Source organism: Lonchura striata, chromosome 4, assembly GCF_050655825.1.
Source record: "Lonchura striata isolate lonStrDom1 chromosome 4, ASM5065582v1, whole genome shotgun sequence".
Lineage (NCBI taxonomy): Eukaryota > Metazoa > Chordata > Aves > Passeriformes > Estrildidae > Lonchura > Lonchura striata.
The window spans coordinates 72,870,956-72,892,311 of record NC_140706.1 but is presented as its reverse complement, the minus strand read 5'-3'; the positions used below and the strand labels follow the sequence as shown (position 1 = coordinate 72,892,311).

Genomic DNA, 21,356 nt, shown 5'->3' with positions numbered 1-21,356 from the left:
TAGATATCATTTGGATGAGAGAGTGGACATGTCTGAAAATAAATATAGAGAAACTACCCTCATTTACTATTGTTACTCCTGCTTTTGTGCTTGTTTTTGTTAATATTACCAGTTTTATTACACTATGCTATTAAAAATTATACCTAAAAATACACTTCTGTTAAAAAAAAAAGTCTTCCTTGGATTTAAATCAAAATACCTGAGTGAAAAAGATGCCATCTTATTTATCCCAGCCAAAATCTAAGCCCTGGCAGCAGCTTGATAATTGATACAAAGTTGTTGCAAATTGCTAATACTTGAAATCCTTATCTTTTGCAACACCCCTATTTCTCCTTTACATCTTCAAAACCCATTAAAACATCCATCTAAGCCCTAGTGCTCATTGCGTGCTTCCCAGCAGATTTGCTGTCCTAGCAGGGTAGCTCAGGAGTTCACAGCAATGCAGGAGTGGCCATGTCCTGGTTTGAAAAGCAAAACCAGTGAGAGGCTCTAAGTCAGAAATACAATTTATTAGGAAAAAGGGAACAAAGAACCACATACATACAGCAGCACAAAAGAAGAACCACTGACAGAGTTGGATATACAGCCTGACACTCTCTGGCTGGGGCAGTGGTAGCAGATCTTGTTCTGTCCCAGCAGTGCTCCTGCAGACTGATGGAGTTTCCCTCTGGAGGTGCAGTGCAGAGAAGGTCTCAGCTGCTCCTCTTGGAAGAGGGGATCTCCTTGCTGTCTGCACAACCCAGCTCATATCCCTGATGGCATCGTTTGGCTCCTCCCTCTGGGTGAGCATCTCACAATAGAACGCTGTGATCTTATCAGCCATGTGGCTGAAAGAACAGCTCCTCCTGGAGGGACTTATCTGTGAGCCACGAGATAAGGAAAGAAAGGGAGGTGGTAATGGAATACATCCCAATATTATAACCTAGGACAGGCCATCACAAAGTCAGGATTGTCAGCTCAATGGGGCAGGGAGCTTCGACTCCGATGTCCAGCTGTAGTAGAATAACTTTCAGAGAGAACAAAAAATCCTCATCGATGTACCTCAGGACATCTCTAAAGTTCTGTCTCTCCAAAAGAGTTTTTGAAATATTGTGACAGTAGCTGGGAAGTACCAGAGCACTCCCTTCCTATTTCTTGCTCTGCAAACATAAGTATGGGATCGCATTCCTTTGGACGGGCTGGGATCCCTGGGTCCGCTACAAGTCTGGCGTCACAATCAGTTTCTCCTCTTGAAAATGCTTTGTGTGTGGCAAGCACATTTCTCTCCCTCTCAGGATTTTTCATAGAGATGCACAGAGAGAAATGAAAGAGAAAACAATTTCTATTTCGGCTCCTTGTTTTTCCCATGTGGAATATGTTTGGAGAATTGTTTACCTGGGGTGAGTGCTTGGTTGGATTCTGGTGAGGATTGTTTGAGCCTGGTGGCCAATCCAACCTGACTCTGGCTGGACTCAAGAGAGGGTCACGAGTTGTGTTAGAGTTAGAGTCAGAGAAAGTAGTATGTAGTTTTAGTATCCTCTTTTTATATAGTATACTAATGTATTTTAGCATAGTTATAATAAAGAAATAATTCAGCCTTCTGAATTGAGTCAGACATCGTCATTTCTTCCCATTGGGTTTGTCTGCATTTACAATACTGTATGCTAGGGAAATGAAGCACTATTTTTAATTGGCTTAATCCCATGGAGGGACTGAAATTTCTAAGCATCTTTTAGCCTTATTAGCTTTGTAAGAGTAGAAGATACTAGGAAAGTTTACAGGAGCTACTTAGCATCTGGAAGTATCTCTAAAAATGTCATGCCTAAAACAATATGTTCCAAGTAGGCAGGGATGCTGGAAGACTTTATTGCAAAAACTGATATTAGTACCCCCTCAAACGTTTTTTCTTCAGCTCAAAAGCCGTGGTATTTCAGTGTTCATGGCACTAATGCTTGTGCCTTCCTCAGTCACATCCCTCATCTCACCAGGTTAATGAGGTTTGATTACCCACCAGTCCTGCTACTTCTCTGAGAACTGCCTGCTCAAATTCTTGTCAATATTGTGGAAAAATATTGTCCTACATCTACAGGTTGTAGGTGTTTACATATAAACGAGACCTTTGGTTATTTTCTTGACATTTCAAGTCAAATTAATTTGAAGGCTTTATGAAGTCTTAAATGTTTAGATCTCCAAGGTCACAGTTACAATGTTCAAATCCCATATTTTCATTAGCAGGGTAGGTGTTTTCCTTACTATGTGCTACACATGAATCTAATCTGAGACCTGTGTAATATCCTTGCAGCAAGTGAAATATTTACTAATTAGAAAAGTGGAGGAAATTTACTTGCCTCATTCTTAAATCAAGAGAAATACTCTGGATAATGCGAGTTTTGTAGAGTAAAGACTAGTTAGGGACTTGAGGATCTGAAATGAATAGGAAAAAAAGCCAAACAAAGACAACAAATATTTTTTTTTTCCCTTTCCACTGGTAAGAACCAGGTCTGGCTTCAAGTGCACAACTTTACACTGAATATCTGTCCAAGAACTATACCATACATTATTTAACTGCACATAAATATAAAATACATGCTGTACCATAGGCTTTCTTTGAATATGTTTTATTTTTAGGTATATTTTCATTCATTTTATTAATGATTAACATGGTTCTACATACTATGAACTTTCAGCTTATTTTAAATTTTCCTCATATATTATCACAAGGTCTTAATTTTTTTGAAGATATTTAATTTTTTTTGACATTTTAAAAGCATGGCATTTTTAGTTATGTACTAAGAATGTAAGGTCAACACTTAAGAACTAATATCTGATAAAAGTGTAAGTGAAATATTACTTAGCTAGTTTAAGCATTAGGAAAGGATGAAGTAAAAGTTCTTTGAATTAAAAATTGGCTTGAACTAATTTTCTAGATTATAGAGATTGTGACAGGGCCCTTGTACTGTACAGTGTTAAATTGTACCTTGTACAGTGTTAAATTTTACAAAAAAAAAAAGAAGCTAGTATATTCAAAATTAATGGACTAAAAAATTGAGTCACCTCTAATAAAAAAAATATTGATTTAAAGAGAATTACTAATTTGATATATGTCTACAGCATTAAGATAAGTAAAAAAAATAAATTACAGTTTTTTTCTTGTAATAGATTGTGTTATTATAAGTCATTGAAGAGGAAAAGCAAATGGAATACATTTTAAACAGTGTATGTATTTATTTATACCAGAGTTTTAAGTTTGTGTTGTTTGTAAGACTTATTAGATATTACTCACCACTTGGAAATGGTAGATTAGAAGTCCTGAGAAAAAGTTACTGCAGGAAAAAAAGTTAAGATAAAAACTTGCAATTTACCAATTTTGCTGAATTAAATTGTGTCCAGCAACACTCCTGACTCTAATGCAAGAGATTTTCTAGGATTCTTAAGGCCCTTGTCAAATAGTGGTTTCCCAATAAATTAACAGACATGTTACTTTAGCCAAAATGTTCCAGGCAGGCACACTTAACCTGTACATTATGATAAAGAAAAAGAGAATCAGGTTTTAAATACTTCTGTGCATCTTAAAAGACAAATGCTTTAATGGGACCAAAACTTGGAGACCTCAAAATGATCCATTATAAGTGGAATATTTGTCCTCCAAACCATTATTATGTTATATTCAAATACAGTTTAAATGCTGTTCTATTTCACTGATATCTGGCCTGAACTATTGAGTCCTTCACTCCTAATATCTCTTTTGCAGTAATTATAAAGGCGTTATTTATCACTTCTTCATTGAAATAAATCCTACAAATTGAAAAGTTTGATTTGAAATATGATTAATTTCATTGGTAAAGCAAAATGGGAGATGTTTAACATATATGTTTTAGATTTTATGTTATATTAATTACAATATAGTGCTGCCCTGTGATCACTGCTCTAGTGAGTTTTAATTAGAGTTTGATGAATTTCTACTTACAAATACAGTCTGGTGAATTTGATCCAACTTTCTGCTCAGGACCAGATGTGAACTCATTTTGGATTTTATCATTTGCCTAAATCATGTAGACAAACAAATTTCAGCCAGTGAGTTCCTGATTAATAGTTCTTTCTTCTGTTCACTCTTTATTACTGCTGTCTGTGCTATGAGATTGGAGATCTAAATTAAAATATTTTGAAGTAGAGCAAAAAGCAGAGATCTTATTTTAAGAGAAAGATTAAAAAATAATTAACATTGATCATTTGTTCATTCACATAAAAATATTGCTTTCCCAATGTAAAAGTGATTACTGGTAATTGCCTCTTATATTTCATAGGAACATTTGCACGAAATAATCTGAAATATCATTATTGCATTTTTCAATAATGCCAGTCATTTGAAAAACTATTGTAAATGCTTGTCTACTCTTATGGAATATGATTATCAGGTTTATATGATTCTGTAGGTTCTGTTCTTTGTTTCCTCCGTGATGGCTTCAGTTTGGTTTTGTTTTCTTTCAGAAATTACTCCTGCCCTAGATTCATAGCAAATCTACAGAGTGGACTCTGCACAGCTCATTTGCTACAGTACTGTAGCCCTCTGTTATTTAAAGTCATCCTCTTTTTTCTCACTCTTAATGAACTTGCTAAACAGTGGCAGTCCAAACAGAATTGTAGATTCCTAAAATCCCCGTCCATGATTCGAAGCACGAGAGTAGGAACTGCAGGTGCCCTAATTTTAGGTACCTTCATAGTCAATTTTCTTACTCCCATGTCCTTTAGTTCCTCTATGCCCAGCAAAACTCAAGATAACTGGAAGAGAAAAGTTTAAGAAAGGGGTAATTAGCATAAAATAAACAAGTATTTCTGTAAAGGACACGTTAAAATTGGTGTTTTTAAGGATCACATAACTTTTTCTGAGAAGCTTCTATAACCATCAGAAATAGACCTCTGCTCCAAAAAAAAATCACAACATTTTAAGTCCCTTAATTTCTGAATTCCTGTCTGAAAAAGCACTTTTCTAACTTTTATTGCCATGGCAACTCCTATAAGACACTTTATTATCTAAGTTACAGCCAGGGAACAGATTACCCTATTTTGTATAATCATGTCATGGGTAAGTAAGGTTGAATAATCAATGCAGTGCAATTTTAAATGAATTTAATTAAAAGCTTTCATGGCATATTTTTTTCTGAAAAGTATAAATCGACTTTTCAGTAATATTAAGGGCAACAAAAACTCATCACATTATTTTTTTTATATTACAAAACTAATGATTTTGTAACGGTTCTAAATGAGTGGAATAAACCCCAATATATTATAATCCTTCCCCTTTGTCAAAATACTGTAACTATTACCAAAGAACAATGCATTCACAAAAACAATAAAATTAATTTTAACTAAGCAGAAGTTAAGTCAGGCAACAGATGCAGGTTTCACCTGCTTTGACTATTATCACTTTGATCTTGTGACATCTTTGAATTTCCTCCTCCAAATTAATTAATCACCAATAATATTACACATTAGAGCTTTTCAGTTTTCACTGTGAAATAAAAGGGCTGAACAGAAAAATTATAAGCAGGGTAAGAATATATGAAAGAAATATTGTATTTACACGCCATTTGATGGGAATGAGCCCCCATTAGAATCCCATTTCTTCTTGAATCTTGACTGCTGGATGTCCTAAAGATCAAGGAAAGAATTTGAGTGATGTGTTTTTTCTTAAAGTACATTAGTCTTAGAAGTAGAAAGAAATAATTATACAGTACTTAGACTGTTACTCATTTTGATCCTACCACTGCCATACATATTTAAAAACTTCCCAAGTAAGCACCTTTGATAGTATTTAGATTTAAATTTTTATTCAGCAAATACATAACAAAGAACATTTGTATTCTATTTTAAAGACAGAAGATCTACTAAAGGGCTCATTTTAATTACTTCAAAAAGCAGTAAATCGATCTGGTTTTAGAAATAATCCTCTTTCCTGAGTCAATTTTGAATTTTAAAGTAGAAATAGTTTTAAGCAGTACAGAAGTAAAATGAATGTGTGTATCAGCTGAAGTCACAGAGCAACAAAAATTCCTATTATACTTTGAAGCTACACTCAAAAAAGTTTGAGACTACTGTCAAAAAGAAAGTTAAAAAATACACAAAATCAGCTGCTAAGAAGAATCATGTTTATTCAGCTGTTATTTACAGTTATATAAGTGATTTCTATGAGAAGTATGGAAAAGCCTTCTAAATGCCATTCCTATAGTCTGCCCAGGCTATATAGGGAATTGAAAGAAAACAGAGAGGGACTATGTAATGAAAGATGATTTTAAAATAATTTGTCTATTATAAATCTCTAAGTTCTCTCCAACCTTAAGTAATTCTACTTGCCTGGTTTTTCCAAGTATTTACAGTGAAACTTTCATGTATCTATAGTAAAATCTGAAAGGAAAAGCATATATGAATAGAACTGGTAGAAAGAGTAAGAGGCAGCACTAAAGCACATGTATTTGATGAAGCAGAGACCAAGACTAGCAAGATTAATCTCTCCAGGAACAAATAAGCCTGAACTGCTTAAAATCCCAATTTATTAGTCCAGGCAATACAAAGTGTCCCTCTTTCAGCTGGTATCAATAATAAGCCTAAATATTCAGAGCAAGATGAATTTATATTTTCTACTGCAAGAGGTTTGGGAGAAAAATACAGAGTGGAAATACTCCATAAGCATTTGAAAGAGATAAATTTATATCCCTTAAAAAAGCAGATACACAATGTAGAAGAGCCAGAAGTTAGGAAGTGCTGTGTGAAGGCACCTCCATTCTTCTCCAGTATTAATTTTAAAACATTACTTTTAATTAAGGCAGTACATAACTATGTCTAAAATATGAATATCTAATCTGATTGTGCTGGAACACCTTTAAAACCAAGGTACACGGAAAAGTGTACCTTGGTTTTATTAGTAGTATTGTATTATTTATTAATATATTTATATTAATATAATATATTTATATAATTATAGTATATACAATCTTAATATATTAATATAATTATATATATTATTATTATATTTTATTATATATTATATGATATATCTTATATAATATATGATATATCATATATTATATATTATATAAATATTAAAATATTCAATTCTTATATATAATAATATAACCACTATATATTATAATAGTTATACTATTATAATATGTATTATATATGTAATATATATTTTTATATATTTTGTATATATTATTATATATTATTATAATTTTATTAGATGTATTATATATTAGTATTAATATATTTATATTAGTATTTCCAGACCAAAGGTTAAAATAGAGATTACTGAGTTGATTCTGGAGCCAAGTGTGTAGTGGATGGCAGCAACAGCAGCATTTTACTTACTGAGAAGCCATGTGAATTTAAAAGCAAAAAAATTTAGCTTACAGTAACCATTTTGTTAGCAGATAGAAAATTTTATTTGTCTTTATCCATTTATTTTATTTGTGCTTTTTGTTTTCAGAACTTTCTTGATAAATGCATATAGTTTTAATTTTTGCCAGTTATCTTGATTTAAAATTACTTAGAACCAGGTCTGGATCTTGCAACATAGAATTTCTCAACCTCTTAGATCACATTGTTATAACCATTTGTACAAAAGAATGTTTGAAAATAAGTCCCTTAAAATCATGTGATTCACTCATCAAAAAGGAGAAAAAACACAGGGTTTTTCTCAGTGTTTTATAAGTCTGAATTATTAATTACTCTGAGTTCTTTTGGAAAAGTAAATAATAATATGCCTTAAGACAAGTAATGTAGGTAAAATAATAGGGAAGTATCTTCTAGTAAGGGAAGTATACTGAAAGAATTTAATTTGACTGTAATCTTGTATTTTTATTTAAAAAAAAGTTACAGGAAAAAAAATGAGCCTTGATATAAGGTAATTTACTATTATTTTTGGATATTTAAAGAAATTACTTGAAATAGAGATTATTGCATCAAAAAAACTTTCCAGTGCCAACTTGAAGACAAAATTGTGGCAGCTCTTCATGTTGGGGTATTATGTACTTTATTTTTTAATAATGGGGTGAGGAAAAGCTTCCAGAAACAGAGATGTATCTGAGCAGAAATATATATCTAGGCTGATGGGAGTCAGAATCTAAATAAAGACTTGTGGTCCAAAGTATCCCCAAATCAGATCTTGGCATCCAAAAATCTTGATACTGAAACAGAAAGTAAAACCTAGTGCAAGCACATGAATCATCAAAACTTGTTTATCAGTTTCTTAGAGTAATTTTAGTTACAGATTGTAGAAGTATTTCTAATGCAATGCCACAAAAAACACTCCAAAATACCCAAACATAAATCCTACAATGTATTTTTATATCCTGAAAGATTTTAAAATTACTCTGGCAAAAAGACTTATCTCTTTTTTTCTTTTTTATTAATTTTTATAAAGTATATGAGGACTATATAAGTAAACACATGAAATTAGGAACAAAATATTTGTGAGAAACAGCAGGATAAAAATATGATAGATCTCAGCAATAAAGGCTTGGATGCAGAATATTTTTCAATTGTTAAAAAGAACATCATGACAGGCTTTTTGTTATCCTTCTCTGTGCAAATATTAATCAATTAAAACTCTGATTGTGTACTAGCAGTTTATTCATTGGTTTAAGAGAATAAGATGGCTGCCCTCCAGGCATTCACTAATGGTGTTATTCTTGATGAATTTCTCTTTCCTTGGGATTTTCTGAGGATATAAAGCACTGTGAGGCTTGATTTATGCCAACATGAAGCTAAACTCTAGCATACTCCTCCAGCAGACAAAAAAGATATTTTACTTACTTCATTAGCCTGCACAAAGGAAAGCTGAAGAGAGAAATTTATATTAGTCATTGGGGCCCAGAGATCCTAATTACATTTAGTATTGAGATTCAATGAAGGGAAGAAACCATCAGTCTAGTGAAATTGTTTATTGTCCTTGTTTTTCTTCTAATAATACGATGCCAGATGGAAACCTCTGTCTATATTAGCCACCTAATTTTAATTGCATTGCATTGCTTCTTTTAACTGATAGACTCATTTGCAGAAAATAAGTTATTCTCTTCCCCATATATTTAACAGCTTCTTCTTAACTTGGAAATTCTAAAACATTAAAAAGTCTACTTGAAGCTCTTTTTTCTTAGTCATATTGCTGCATTGGAGCAAGCATCTCCTCTCCCTAAACATCTCAGATTCTTTATATTAACTAGTCCTTGAAAGCATAATTTACAATGAAAGACATTTTACCAATTGGAACAGAGGATGCCATGGACAATTTTAGGGTGCTCCATGACTCCCTGTGTTAAAGAAGGCAATGAAAAAACTGAGAAATCAACAAAAGGAAATACATTTTTTTTTTCTTATATTTTTTACATATCTCATTTACATTTCCTAAACAAAACATTGGCCTTGCAGGGACAGATACAGCCTGACACTGGGGAAAATTAACTTTTACTTGTAGGTATTAGGAAACCTATGAAGAAATAACAAAAATCTCTTTGTAAAAGTCCCATTGAGATTAGAATAGACTGTGTGAAAGAGGAAATACCCTCCAGAGTAAAACAGGAAAACATACAGGAGAAAGCAATGCATACACTGAAATTTAGCTGTGTCTGGGTATTCACACTGAGAAGATGCTCAGAGGACAAGTGTAGAAGAACTGCAGCAATCTGTTTATCTAATCCTGCTGCCCAAAATAGCCTACGTGATTGAATTTGGATAGGGCAGGAGGCACTTTCGAACTAATTCCACAGAGTAATCTTTGAGCCCTTTTTATGCCACAGCTGAAGCAAAGCTATCAGATCTCTCTGTTCTTGCTGCTCTCAGGAATACCACAATCCACACTTAGGGGTTTCTGTGCTACTGTGTTATTCACCATCTTTCAACTGGTACATGTAGAAGTTTGTTGAATGCTTTTGTTTTGTTGTTATTTTCTGGGAAAGAGCAATATCCTCCTCCCTTCACAGGATTTCGTATTTCACAGTATTCAGCAAGCCCTCGCACTATAGATAGACAGACTTCTACCTTATCTTCATCTCTGCTCTTTATATAAAATATAAAATATATTAAGAAATAAAAATATAAAAATATATAATAATAATATAAAAATATAAAAATATAAAATTACAAAATTATAAAATTCTAAAAATATAAAAATATAAAAATATAAAAATAAATATAAAAATAAAAATATAAAATAATAAAAATATAAAATTTGAAAAAATATTAAAATATAAAATATGAAAATATGAAAATATAAATATATAACATATAACATATAAACCATGGCTTTATCATGTTGTGAAATAGCTGTAAGCATCCATTCACATACAAAATTTATGCTTGGATCTTATAGAAACTTAGATGAATAGCAATGAGGGAATATTTGTTATCACATTGTCAAAAATTCTAAAGCAAGAAAATATATTTTGAGCTGTTTTGTGATTGTCAATTCACTTGCCATATCAAGGAAGTAGGAACTGAAAATTTCAGTAGGAACTGAAAATTTTTGCTCTGACTTTTTTTTAATGATAAAACCAGACATTTTTAAAAAATTTAATTTAGACTATTATATAGTTGATAGAGTGAAAGTACCTAGTAGAACATACTCTTTTGTCAGAAATATGATTTATACATACTCAAAAGTTAATCATGCAGGCATATTATTAGCCACTTAAAGTATTATGCTCCTCATCTAATATAATTCTGTCTGGTAACAACTATATTCTGATGATTACAGTATGTAACTGATGGTTGGAGTGTGTAACATTGCTAAAAGTCAAAATTTTCAGTTATTTCAGATCTATTGGATGAAGCCAATATTAGCCAAAATCTAAAAGCATGCTATAAAATCTGTTCATTAAATATTCCCTAATATTTTAATCAAAAGCATTCGATTTAGGCAATACAGTTATGAAAGGTGTGCTATTTGACAGAAGTTAAAGTGATAAGGTGCTCATAGAGACTTTTATATTTGCCAAGAAACTACGTGCCTCTCTGGCTACACAGAAAAGACAGTTTTGGACGAATACATTTTTCTGCTCCTGAAAAGATGGGTTTGCAGAAATGTTGAAGTTGACCTGAGTGGCTTCAAAGTGTCTGGTGATTTCCATGGATCTTGTCAAACAATAGGAAATTCAGTCAAGCAGCTCTGTATGTTATGGCTTTCAGAGCCAAGCACTCACGCGAACGACAGAAGAGCTCTTCAGTATTTACCTTGAGATTTCTTACCTTTAACGACACATTTAACTTTTACTATTAAATGCTGCTGACCCAAATTTAATGTGGTTCTCAATGACCTTGGCTATGAAAGGTGATAGCATGTCTCAGCTTTGAAATCTTGTTGAAGATGTAGAGCTACAGGTAGTTGCTCCCAACAATGCCTTGAATCGCACTTGTGGAGGGCTCCAAAGCAGATGGAGGATTCTTGTGCACAGACACAACACGTTTAATGGCATCCTGAATGGGTTCTTGCTTTCATGAAAATAGTCACTTTTTTTCCCTCTATTTTAAAGCCTGAACAATAAGTGGAATATCAGTATATTTTTTTCTAAATATCCAGGATGATACACTCAAAACCCAAGTCCAATTGTTATTGTTCAGAAGATATATTCAAAGAAAAAGAGCACCATTATCTCCTCATTCCCATTTTATTTTTTTTTTTCAGGCCAAAAGCTCTCTTTCTAGCAAATAAACATCACTTGGCTTTTCAAGAAGAATCTCTCTCAGACACAACAAAAGAATAGTTAAATTCTGTGCGTGAAATAAGGCATTTTGAACATTGGTGTTGAAATGGAGATTAGGCAGACCATTTTCAAAAAGAGAAAGGGTGCAGCAGATTAACTCAAAGGTCCTCTATTCCTATGACTATTAGTATTTATGACTTTAATATTCTGATATGCAACACTGTTACAATTGAAATTTATGGTTAATCTAAAATTAAAGAGATAAAATAAGCCCTAAACTAATAGCAGAGTCACTTGGTCTCATTAAGCAGTGCATCATTAGATTAGAAATCTTAGAAGGCAATGCTGTGAAGGAGGAAAAACTCATAGCAAATATAGTTAACGTAGTTTTGAAAATAATATTTAAAATAAAAATCAAAGAAACTTTTTGAGACATGCATATCAAATGACTTGCCCAGTAAATGAATGACTTAAAATATAAAATGCAGAGAAGTTTGCTATCCAATAGGAACACAACCAGCTTTTGTGACATAATTCATTTTCTTACAGTTAAAAAGCAATAAAGCTGGAGTGACTTAAATGAACACACTTTCAAAGGTTAAATAAATTGTAATGCCATAGAACTACTGGTGTTTGGAACATTTAAAGGTCAGTTCCATGGGATTTTTTTTTCATAAAGTTTGAGTTTATTTTATTATTTACAAAAATTCCCTTTCCCTCAGCTGAGAAAGTTTTGGTAGGTTCCTCATAATCTGGTAACACTGCTGGAAGGATTTTGCTAGATTGAACAATGAGGCTGGCACAGAGACATTTTCTCTTCTGCCTCCATCTATAGCATCAGCACATTAGACTTATAGCATATGCACACAGAGACAGCATAGCATTCCAGCAAAATCACAATCTCTGTGAAGGTGTGCTAAAAAACATTATGCCAGAGCTAACATTGCCTAACTCAGGTGTTTTCCACCTACATTGTATAGGTATAATCTCAGTTAAATGCCTGGGGTTAGAAAAACATGACATTTTGAGTACTTGTACCCCCTTTTGTCCACAAAGTATCCATACACAATGAGATTTTAGAAGATGATGGGAATTAGAATTAAACATTCTTGATTGATGGTGTGACTCTACAAAGGTTAACTTAAGAAATTTGTGATAACCCAAGAAATTCCTCCTGTGACTATGATGCCGACTCTTCTAGAAAGGATTTTCAGAGGCAGGTGAACCAACATATTCAGATAAAAATTTAAATGCTTTGGGCATCTACATTTTTGAAAATCAATTCCTGAATTTCCAATTAATTACTTAAAATCTTACTGTCCCTTAAAGGAAGAAAAAAGGGGGGAAAACACACCAGTAAGAACACTTGTGTCTGACCAAAATATTAGATTTTATCCCATCTGAAATCACTCACCTAGGAGTGAAAAGTCACAATTTTATAAAAAGAACTTTACAAATAAACCATCAAGCTAACCTGCGCTATTAAAATTAGTAGTATCAACACAGAAGTGGTGCTCAGCTCAGAGCTGTAATTAATTAACTGTTCAATAACCACCCTCTGCTCATGCTTAACCCAGTGGTCGATTTCTGTCTTCCTGTTTCACAATTAAAAGAAAATTGTAGTCATTTTGAGGCAGTGGGGGAGGTAAACTTCCACTGTCCCTGGATTTTCATTTGTCCTTTGCCTACCCACTTTGTAGTCTCACTCCTCTAATACTGCCTTGAGCAATTTCACTTCCCCTGTAATTTTATACAGCTGAAGCATTTGCAGGATTGGACCCTTTGTGAGTCACAGAATCACAGAATATTCTGATTTGGAAGGGACCCACAAGGATCATCAAGTCCAACCCTTCAATGAATGGCCAATGTGAGTCGCAGATTCTGTCAAAGAAAGAAACTGAGAGTTTCTATCCAGGCAAAAGCCTGGGAAAGAGCTGGAGAAGAATGTAAATAATTCTTTATCTCTCTTGTTGTTCATATTGTTTATAGTTAAGTTCTATCACTGTGTGTCAAGCACTCTGCACCAATGCTGTGGGTTGTTTTCACTTCAGAACCAATGGAGTTGGTCCTCACAAAGCTCTGTATAAAAGAGCAGTGTATTTTGAAAAAACCAGAGTTTTACTCTCACAGCCTTCTGGTCAGAGTCTTCTCGTTCCCGTCCTGCCTCGACAGCAACATGCCATAGAACCTGTGACCTTGACATTATGAACACCCTGCTCTATCCAACTGATCTGAAGCCATTCCCACCTACTTCATAAATCCTTATGCTTTGAAAAGGCATCCTCCTTTTTTTTGCATGTTAATATTGAGCCTTGAGCTGAATGGGAATGTGTTCTTCCCAGCATTGTCACAGTTGCATATTTTTCATTTTAAGGAGTCAGGCTTTCTCTTCTGAGTTACCATATTGGCCAATGGCTTTTGGTTCTTTTTATATTGTTTTTACCTATACAGCTTCTATATTATTATTGCTGTTCCAAGTCTTTTATTCCCAAGTACAGTATGAAAATATCTCTGAGAACAAACTGATGATTTGAATAGGCATTTCAGTAAAATATTCAACTAGGCATTTCAGTAACACGTTCAAATTTATTTAATACCTTCAGCCTTCTTTCTCATCCTAAAGTTTAATTAAAGCCATCACTTTCAATTTACAATCATATTCTTGTAAATTCTTCATATTTTATTCCTTTGGAACAAAGATAATGAATCTCAGACTGTAAATCTTCAGAGGGTTTGGACATTCAACTTGATAGGTGATGTTTACAATGAGTATGCAAGGAGTTGATACAATGCGATATATTTCAGTATAAATATAAGCAAGCTCAGATCTACTACAAACTTACATCACTGACACCTTTAAGATGAAACTGAATGGGGGAGAACAAAACCAAGGGAACAGGAGAGAGCACAAATCACAAGTTTCTTTTTTATTAGAATTCTTAGCTGACCTTTTCTCCCTCAGCTTCCTTTAGAGGTCGTTATGACTTATCAATTTGCAGGCATTTTTTTTTCCCTTCAGCCTTCAAACTACTGCACTTTCATGTGCACTTACCACATTTCTTCAACAACGTTCCACTTAATCTTTTCAGTAGATTCCAATTCAATAGTTGAGGAATACTATTCCCCAGTTTAATGCTCCCACTGAAACACTCCAGACTGTGCTCTCTTTGCTCAGCCCACTTTCCCCTTGCCCCCTCTGTGGTGAGAGGGACAGGAGAATTAACCTTGTCCTGGCCAGAACTATGCCAGTAGTGAAGTTAGGTCCCTTAGATCCTCCTAAAAACTGCAATGTAAAGAGCAAAAGTGGAACAAAAATCTTGCTCCACAGGGTTCCTTGCTAAGCCTTGCAAACTTACTAGCTTATTCCAGCATGTGATGAAAACCAGAAATTTACACACAGTGTTCTGGAAATGACAAAACAAAATATTAAACAGAAATGGACAATCAACAGAGATCTTAGACCAACATCCTGATCATGTGTGTAGGACAAAAGGACATCAAACAAATGCACTTTTCAATGCACTCTTTCCTGTTGTGCATGGTTGTTCCATGTCAGGCTTCCAACTGCTCACATTTTCCTTCCTCAGAAATGTTGCCAAAAATTACACATTCACTTAGTGGGCTCAAGCAGGTTACAGTTCAGGTCTTTAAGGTCTATGATGGTGTTTGCAGGAAAAAAAATCTTTAAGTTGCCTCAAAATCACTGTGATTTATGTCAGCTGTCAAGTGTCTTTGCTACTTATTTTGGAGCCTGAGCTTTAGCTAACCCATTTTACTTGTAATTGGAACAAATTGGAGATATTTGTATAATGAAGTATTGGCCTGGGCTAAGAAGGGACAAGCTCAATGCCTCCAAGCAGAATCTGACATTTGCCTCCTCTCATCTAGGATGTGTTTGAAGACTTTTCAGCACTACTCCACTGAGAGACAAAGAATGCAACAGGGAAAATCTTTTCACACAGGCAGGTGCCAGATTCATTTGGGACCAGATGTTCTCAGGTGAGACTTTGGCAGTGAAAAGAGTTTTCTCCTTGTTCTTCACTAAAATATAGCAGCCTCTTTTGAAAGTGAATTGATGACTTGCTACTGAGCCTGTTGCTTGCTTTTGCTTTAAAAAAAAAAACAACCAAAAAACCCAAGAAAACAAGAACAACAACGAAAAAAAAGCAACTAGGATCCAGAGCTGGACTCGCACTCAGCATCACATATAAGTTGTAGACTGTTTCTGGTTAGGATAACCCAGGTCCAGGTGGACATGGAAGGACTCAAAGCTTAGAGAAGCTAGTCATGTCACTTGAATGACACCTAGTTAGTAGCTATTCAATGTTTTAAAATCTCACTGTTGAACTAAAATGGCCTGAAGAACACATAAAAGGCCTAGGATCTCCAGACTGAGATCTGGAAAAGAGATTCTCTTTCCTGGTACAGTAGCCTACATCCAGAACACTCTGGACACACAAACTGGAAAAGTTTCCTCAAAAAATGGAACGCCAGCTGCTTTCTTTTGCAATGAATCCCACAGTGCAGGAGGATTTGTTCAGGACCTTAATGTTTAGGCAACAATATATTTCAATATTTAAAAGTGCTTCTTCCTCTCATCATTGAGCCATCTACTTACCAGGCTCATGAAATTTTACAGAGAAGGAAAGAAGGTCTCCACAGAAGTATAGAAGCATTCTTCACCTTCTTACTGAAGTTGGGCCAAAATGGAAGAATGAGAAAATGATTGGGCTGGAAAGAGAGGGAGAAGAACAATGGGAATGACTTTGTAGGAGGGTGATTAGAGCCCTAACATGGAGCCAGAGAGGTTTGAGTTATGATTCCTTCTTCCAGGATTATTTATTCACTTATTTTACCCAGCATATGAAAAGAGAAAATAGACTGAGGAGTAAACATGGAAATTGACTCTGTTTATATCATTAGGGAATTTTTTCTTAACTGCAAGTTATTGTACTACATTTTTATTTTCCCATTCTTTTCTAATTTAGAGATGATTTTAAGACATTTCATAATAACTGCTTTGGAGTAAGATTATTTTTAACATAGAAAAACTGCTGTCTATTTCATTAGCAAACTATTGCTTTTTTATGGACTACTAAAGGCTTTTATAACACAGACAACAAAACAAAACAAACAAAAAAAAAAGAGAACCCCTTTCAAAAAGAAAATATTGAATGCTCACTTCAGGTTTTTTTTAATATGTGCACTTTCATCTACATGAAAGCAGGTGAGATCTGAGGTGTTAGACTCCTCAGACAGGCATTGCTAATGACTCAAGCCTTTTACCTGTTCTATTCCCTCAGATCACTTGTCCAGCAGATGGGTGCTCTGTGTTTCCACACGCTGCTAATAAGTATAAGAATGCTTTTCTTTTCATGATCCAAAACACCCTTTGCAATTAGATTTTTGATACCTAATGACCTTCCACGGATCAAAATGTACATTGTTTCTTTGTTAGGTAATTTGTGATACTAAATTTTTGAAACACTGAAATCCCTAAAATTCTTCCCTTGAGACAGCCTATAGTCCTAAACATTATATTCAACTTATTATTACAATATCCTTGAAACTAAAATATTATATTTTATATACTTTTTTAGCGGAAGCCACTCAAAATTCCTAAGTTCTTACTTTATTTTTTTTTTTTTAACAGGATCAACTCTCCTCAAAACTTATCTGTGGAAAAATAATGAAGAAATATTTCTCATACTAAGATGGTGTTCCACAGACTAGGTCTGGAAGGGTAAGTTAGTTAAAGCTATAAAAGGATGTGAATAGCTAGAGGTTCTTTCTGTATGTATGCTGAGAAAATAACTTTTCTTATTCATACTAGCTCCAACTTGGAGCTATGTCATTAAAACCTCATTAATAAAAATAAATTATAAAGACCTGAGAAAACAATGACGGAATAGTATTGTCCATGTGATGGATGCTAAATAACTGGCTTCCACAGGAGGAAGGTCATAATCTTCTGGTTTGTTTTTTTTGTTTAGTCCTATTGTTGGAGCAGAGGAAGGCCTGCAGGAGGAGTAAGTGTGACTCTTTTTGCACAAACACCTGCCACATGCCAAGAGCCTGGGTGTGAGGAGTTCTTTCCAGAAGCAGAGTGTGTTCAGGAACAGAAAAGAGAAGGGTTGGACCCCTCTGACAATAGCAGAGTGTGAATAACCCCACACTAAAAGGAACAAAGGGGAATTCAGCAATGCATTATTAGGAGCATCAATTTGAATATGTACAGCAGATTTAAATTCAGTCTATTATTTGTTCAGAATTCTATTTGGATGACACAAATAAATGTCACTTGTACCCGGCTACCAGCACTACCTTATGTAACCACAATGAAAAAAACTCATTTATTTTAAAATAAATCCTTACTGCTCCATGACTTCTTTGTAGGTGCATTTTACAAGTAGAGTATCTGAGATTTATTTTACTTGTTCAGTAGTGATTACTTTTAGAATAAGTGTAAATGAAATCCTAAAACATATTGTTTGATATTATTTCAGTCATTTTCAGAGCTTTCTTCTATGACAGATGTTGAAGAGTGCACTTCCCTACAGAGTGCTGCAACAAGAATCCTCAGCCTAGCTTTGAACCTTCATGAGTGAGAAGTCAGATAATTCTTATTTATTTGGTGATTTCTCTACAATTCCAACAGCACTGTTCTTATCAACCCATGATAACAGGAAGCTGAGCTCCTACCAGATCATTTTATGCAGACTCTTCCTCCTTCCAGTTGTGAAGGATCCTCAAATGTGGAAGAAGAAAACAACAAAAAAAAAATAAAGCTCAAAATTTCTCTTTGCTTATTGCCTGCACATTCTGTTATTCACTTTAAAGATAATTTCTTATACATCCTTCCTAAGGCTGTCCCATTCCTTTTCTTCTTAGAAAAGAAAAAAGAGCTTTTTACCCCATTAGTATGTGCTAAGGTAGATACAGACTGATATTTTTTTGTCCAGGATATAGGATTTTATGCTGTTAGAGGTCATGAATTACATATTGAGTTTATGCTCACTCAATAAAGGTTATTTTCTCACTCTTCCTTCACCTCTCTAAAAAGCACCTTTGATCATTAAATTCTCTTTGATCAACTACAGCAAAATCTTCAGAGCTGCACTAAATTCTTCACGTTGTGTAAAATCCTTACTTTACAGAAAGAGTCTCTTTTCTGCTCCTTAATAGTATTATTATCAGTGAACGCTCTTGTTGATTTATTATTTATTAGCAGAACAGTCACCTTAATCATTAGTATTTCCTCTACTGTAGAATGTAGCTCTCTCTGCTAGCCCTTATTCCTGTTGTGCTATTGAGGATTCTGTGCTGCATTTTTATTGAAAACTTTACTCTCCCATGACTGGCTTCAGCTACCTCCCAGTATGTGCTCTTAGACATTATTAGAAGTTACTAGCTTAGATTCTAACAGCTTCATGCACAAAGAACAAACAGGGTTTTGATCTCAATAACCTTTTTGCACTCAAATGACACCAAAGGAAGAAAAAAAGCCCGGAAAGCAAACCTGTGTTTCTCCACAGTAGCAGCATGTATAGAGTCTAACAAAAGTGGTAAGTAACTGCTTGGTTAAACCAGCAACTGCAATGCTGAGAGTAATAACGTTGCTTAAATTACTGAACTAGGCTTTTTAGTTTATCAAGTAGAGAGGGCACAATCATAATATTCACTTACTAGTAGGTTACACAGCCCCACATTGCTCAGATCAATCAAACCTTAATTTATGGGACGATCACAGTGACCTCTGAAAAGGCTGAGCTGTAGAACTCCACAGCTTATGTAACCCAGTTTGCATTAAATTGCCAGGGTTTTCTGTCACATTCACATTCCTTTGGGTTTTCAGGGAGTCCTACAAATTTATAAGATACGTTTTTCTATTTACTACGCAGAAAAAAAGTTTACAAAATTTTTACTCAAATTTGTAACCTCAGTATGAAAAGGAGTTGGGCAGAATTAATTACAATGTAATAATTACAGCTATTTCATTTCTCATTAGCTTTTTCAGTTCTTTTAGAGATAGCATTCTTCCTGAGGACTTGCTGATCCATAACACACAGAAACACAAATATTATTAGATTTTGCATTTATTAAGTGTTCTTCCCCTACAAAGTGCAGTACATTTTAATTGAATAACACCTATTCACACTTAAATGCAGCGAACGTTCTCCTAGGGAAAATTAAGTCATCAGCCTAATTATCAAAAGCATAATTAGAAGTTCTGATGCTCTTTTCCCTCCCCTATCCTTGGCCTTTTTCAGGCCAAAGAACTGCATATACTCTAAAAAGGACATTATAAAAAGTAAGTTAAAGTTCAATTAATCATGCACTGAAAATTACTATCACTTAGGTCAACAGCTGGAAATATCTGTAACTTTTTCAGTAAATGGTGAAAAGTTGAATTCTGCAGTGATGCCTGGACCCGTGAGTTAAGTTTTTATAAATCTCTTCCCCATGGTATGTCTCTCTGCCTTCTAAGAGTTGTCTTAAATGATGACATCCTTAGGCAAGTAAGAATCTTCCCAATGTTCAGAAATCCTAAGCATCAGCTGCTTGATGTGAAAGTTAATGATTTATAATCTAGTTTTAAACTCATTGCAGTGGTTGAGTTCAAAGAGATAAACACAGTATGTGGGTATCTAACTCAAAAAGTACTTCAGAGAATAATATATTTTCTGTAAATGTATAAAATATGGTTTTTTCTTTATAGTGGAAGTTCATAAATCCACATCTTACATTTTAAATCATGCAGTAGCCAGTGGCAAACTCAGGAACAGAAACAGAATATCATCAAATGCCTCCTGTGGCTGCTTTAGGAAGTTTCCATCTAAAATCAAAGACTATTTTATGTAATCCAATATATGTAAAATTCATACCACAAATTGCTAAATATAATTAATTATGCATACACTCATTACCCTTTTTATTATTGCTATTCTCTGCATGGTCTATTGCTATTTTTTGTAGTTCTAGTCTTTCTTAGGTAAGGTGCTAATTGGTGCATACTTTATCTTTGCAAGTTTAAAAATAAGTTTAAAAATAAGCAGAGGGTGAAAAACTTCGTAGTAACTTTGTAGAAATATAATTTCCTTCAGTTTTATCAACCCATACTAGCCATCATTTATTTTATATTAATGCCTCACAATTTACACTACTTAAGCACTTAGTCTACCTGGAGTACTGCTTGTGCAATATACTCGTGGTAAGAGAAATTAGAGACTTACTTGGGATGAAGTTCGTAGTCGAAGTTGCATGTTTTTGTAAAAAAACATATTTTTGTACATGCAAAGTTTCTACCAAAATAACAAAATGCAGGATTTCAAACCTCTGCATGAAATTGTATGTATTAAGAAATTGTTGCATAACATGGTCACATCTACATGGAGAAGGACATCTATGAAGAGGAAATTCCAACACTGCCAAAGAAAAGAAAGAATTCTTTCTTCTATCTTTTCTAAACATACAGAAATTATAAATTATCTAAGAATTTTATTTCTACTGATATCTTTTTTAGAAAATTGAGCCTATGATTTTGTAGTTTAATTTTCCCCCTGCTAATTACAAATGTCCTTTTCCCTGAGTTTTACTTCTTTGGTTTTGTGCTACAACACTTTAAATTCTGTAATCTCTTGTTTGGTTTAGCTGCTTTCCCTTTATTTAAAATAAAGTTTATTA

General features: G+C 33.9%; 1 long non-coding RNA gene across 1 annotated transcript in view; it reads right to left on the bottom strand.

Moving 5' to 3' along the window:
• Positions 1-676: 676 nt before the first annotated feature.
• The window catches only part of LOC110468234 (uncharacterized), a 92,264-nt gene continuing 71,584 nt past the window's right edge, over positions 677-21,356 (bottom strand). The window contains exons 4-5 of the long non-coding RNA XR_014954973.1: positions 5,561-5,628; positions 677-4,758 (exon numbers count right to left, since the gene is read on the bottom strand). This is a non-coding gene — a long non-coding RNA (uncharacterized LOC110468234). The remainder of the gene's footprint in view (positions 4,759-5,560; positions 5,629-21,356) is intronic.